The sequence below is a fragment of the Magnolia sinica genome, chromosome 12 (genome assembly GCF_029962835.1).
Source record: "Magnolia sinica isolate HGM2019 chromosome 12, MsV1, whole genome shotgun sequence".
Taxonomy (NCBI): domain Eukaryota; kingdom Viridiplantae; phylum Streptophyta; class Magnoliopsida; order Magnoliales; family Magnoliaceae; genus Magnolia; species Magnolia sinica.
Window position 1 is genome coordinate 82886850 of NC_080584.1, and position 4093 is coordinate 82890942.

At 38.9% G+C, this 4093-nt stretch overlaps 1 long non-coding RNA gene across 1 annotated transcript; it reads right to left on the bottom strand.

Moving 5' to 3' along the window:
- Positions 1–1577: 1577 nt before the first annotated feature.
- On the bottom strand, positions 1578–3504 carry LOC131221920 (uncharacterized). Its single transcript, XR_009159665.1, has 2 exons — positions 3209–3504; positions 1578–2023 (listed from the first exon to the last, which is right to left on the bottom strand). It is a non-coding gene; the product is annotated as an uncharacterized LOC131221920 (long non-coding RNA).
- Between the last annotated feature and the right edge of the window lie 589 nt (positions 3505–4093).

The window sequence follows — 4093 nt, forward strand, 5'->3', positions numbered from 1 at the left end:
TTAGTGTAGAGACCTTTGGATATCCAAAGGAAATGGGAAGACATTTCAGATAAAGGTAGGGTATTTTGGAGACTAAAAAGTGTGGTGGTTGTTGATCAAATGGTTTCATATTTTACTTACAGAAAAGCCTATAATGACGTAGATTTTATCTATAAGCAGCTAATTTTTAATACTAATAGTTTTACCCTCTTCTTTTCCGCATATAGCCTATTCCGGCGATACTATAAAAAAAACCGTGCAATGAAGGCTTTTTAAAGACTTATGTATGAAATTCACTGCGCGGATTTCCTGCGAGAGCCTTTAGCAGGAAGTTCATGTGCTGGAAACCTAGTTGGGGCCCACCGTGATGTTTGTGAGAAATCCACCCCATCCATCCATTTTATGAGCTCATTTTAGTACTTGAGCCCAAAAATGAGCAGGATCCAATGCTCCAGTGGGCCACACTAAAGGAAAAGGTGGGTAGGGAAATTCCTACTGTTGAAACCACCCTGGGTGGACAGTGATGTTTGCATGCCATCCATACCGTTCATACCGTCATTCATACTGGGATGAACTGAAAGCACAAATATTATCCTAATTCAAAACTTCTTTGGCCCCACGAATATTTTAACCGTGGACGTTCAATCCTCACATTTTCACCCCACTTGAGTATTGGATCGGGCTCATTTTTGGCTTTAAGTCCTAAAATGATCTCACAAAATGGATAGACAGGTGAATTTCACACAAACATCACCGTCGCCCCACCTAAGTTCCCATCACCTGTCTAGCAATTCTACTGGTTGAATCAAGGGTCCTTGTTTGCTCATCTGCTGCTCCATATAGAAATATAGGGACCGCATGATTTGTATCAAGGAACATTAGCAAGTGGAATAAAAAGTTTGAAGAACTGTCTGAGAAAACAGGATTTAGAACGGCTCATTCATAACATGGTCTTCTGCACACATAGCAATCCCTCATCATTATTTGCTACGGACCTCCTTTCTGCAACATACTCAGAACCAGTCGTACCCCATGGGATCTCTTCAGGGTTCCTAAAGATTTCCACAGAATCAAGCAAATTTTAGTGACATGAGATTTCAATTCAAGGCAAGAACATGTAAAATGAAGAAACTACAGAGATATAAGCCACCATCAGATCAGCTGGGCTCAATCCAACTCAACCCATTGATAACTTATAGGGGTAGAACAAGTTGACTAGGGCTCAATCCAAGCCCAACCCATTTACTTAAAATTGTTAAGTCCACATAATTAGCAAAACTATGTATCCGGCAAACAAACAAGACGAATGGATGAGATGAATTCAATCTGCAGTTGACAGTGATTAAACAGGAGAACTAAGCAGCATTTTCAATTGCTTCAATGCATTTCAACACACTCCAAACCACTCAATAAGCTTCAACTCAAACTAGCCCAATTTCACCCAAAGAAAAAAGAAAAAAGACCAAAGTGATCAAATATAAGGTGGGATACATATGCATGTATCAGAAAATGAACAGTCATGTTGGATGCAGATAAACTGTAATCAGAATGCTCTCCAACCGAATAAGTAAGAGCCGCTAATAGCTTAACTACCAAAATCCCATTACTTCCCAATCAAGCTACAACCATTTAATCTTAAAAGCCTTGCCTCAACAAGTAGACATGAAACAACAAATGTTACTGGATCATATGAATCATCCAATTACTTGAAAAGGTTAGTTATAATAAATTTTCCAGGTCAAACCAATGGGGCATCACTCATTTTTGGTCATCCCATGTGCTAATAACCTGCAACATCCAATAAATATTCAGTAACAAAAGTCAAAATAAACCAAATGCATTAGGACCCCAAAAATCTTCAATCCATCCAAAAGGCAGAGGCATCAAGTAAATCAACCAGCATTATGATCTCATCTTCAAACTCCGGTGAAAAAAATCAAACTCTTTACTTCAATAATACTTGCATTCTTCAGAGAAGATCTGGGGTTGCTTCTCAGGAATGGAATCTAGCAGTTATATGTCCTTTGCTACCTGCTCATCAACACTGCAGATGAAAATGGATTTTGTATTAAATCGACAATGACATTGACAAGTTAAAATCAAAGATACAAAAAACTGGGAGTGGGTTGTTCCTGAAAGGCAGACCAGCATAAAATCATTCACCAAAGAAATGAATATTTTACACCACCTTCAAGCAATTGATGAATGAAAAAATAAAAAAATAAAAATTCCTTCTATGCACATCAATTATGCCCTGCAAAAACCAAAACAAGTATATTGTGTAGTTCACTACTGCCAAGTCACAATCCCAAGATTAGATTGGTTGAACAATCCTAATCTCTGATTCACAGACATTTGTTTGCAAAAATAGGACAGTAGGAGATTTTCCATTTTCACACCAATACTCCCGGGTCAGTCACTAATCTTTGTTTGAATTTCTTTTTCTTTATTTATTTACATCACCATCATCATCATCCTAGCCTCATCCCACCATTTTGGGGTTGGCTGTATGATCATGCTTTGTCGATCATATACCAAACAAAAATTCTCATGATTTCATAGCTAAAGTTTTATGTCTGTGGTCTCCTTGTGTAATCCAGGCATAGCGATGTGATCCATGCCTCCTCACCTTTAGCAAGTCCTGATCAAGAGCCTTGGCCCCCTATAGTTTCTGGCCTAATTGTTTCTCCTCACTGGGGCAAGTGTTTTCAGCATGATGGGAGAATAAAAGAGATGCATGTTTGTACTATACAAGTACAGATAAACAAAACATGAAAACAAAACCATTAAAAAAAGACCTACCAACCCATTAAAAAAAAAAAAGACCTACCAAACCATTAAGAAAAACAAACATAAAAATTACATACATTTGTTTTAGGAATTTCATCAAACATGTGACATGCTTATAGCTCAAATTCTATACAAGCATGCTTTGTGTAAGAAATAAGTAGCCTGTAAAATCCCAAATCCAATGAAGTAAAAAAATAAATTCATTAGTGATTAAAAGAGAGAGGAAAAAAACCACCTGACTAGTCTCTTTAGTTCAGGCAGCTGCAGAGTTGGAATGTGAATAAAGTTTTAGAAGATTTAGAGAAATCAACTCAAATCTCTAGGGTTTTGGGAGATTTGGAGAAATTGGGAGATGCATGGGAGGAATGAGGTGCGAAGAGAGAGAGAGAGAGAGAGAGAGAGAGAGAGAGAGAGAGAGAGAGAGAGAGAGAGAGAGTACCGATCGAGTGTAGCAGACGTAGCAAACGCGTTCAGGTGCAGTGGCCTCGAGCGACGTTTTCAGGGGTAGCGATCACAGATCGCCAGATCTAAAGGCGTTGCTTCTTTTCAAACAAAAAGAAAGCTGGAGAGGAGAGAGAGAGAGAGAGAGAGAGAGAGAGAGAGAGAGAGAGAGAGAGAGAGAGAGAGACGGGATCGGGGAGGAGAAAGGGAGGGAGGGAGGGAGAAGGATAGGGCGCCGAGAGAGGGACGGGATCGAGGCTGTCATTGCATCTAAAGGGAGAGAGAGAGAGTTAGAGAGAGTTAGAGAGAGAGAGTGTCGGGGCAGTGAGAGGGAGAGAGTCGGGAGAGGGGAGAAAAACAGGGTTAGGACTTTTGGTACAGGTATATATACCCGATCGCTAATCATCGACGCCCATTTTAATTAGCGCCGGTAAATTAGCCACATAAATCGTCGGCTAATCCAATTTTTGTTGTAGTGTACCCATCGGTATATCTATTACATAATGTCATGTAAAATGTCAGTCCAAAAATAAAGTAAATCTAAACTTAAGTGGGCGTGGAAAAATTAATGATGGACCATCCGCCGTTGAATGTATAATGTGTAGCTACTTCCTTTGGCTTCGTGTATCTAAATGGCCAAAAATGTTTATTGGACCTACTTTTACAAAAAAGATCTTTGTTCTCTTTTTAAGTTGTCCATCACAGCCAACATATAGTTAATTAATGATTATGAAAGAGTTGCAATTTGATATGCCGAATGGATAGTGCACACAGTTACTGCAATGGTGGTATAGATATAGATCAATCCAAACCGTATGAAAACAAAGATGCTATTGTATATGTGGCACAATTTAGAAATTACACCACACAAATAATCTGATGG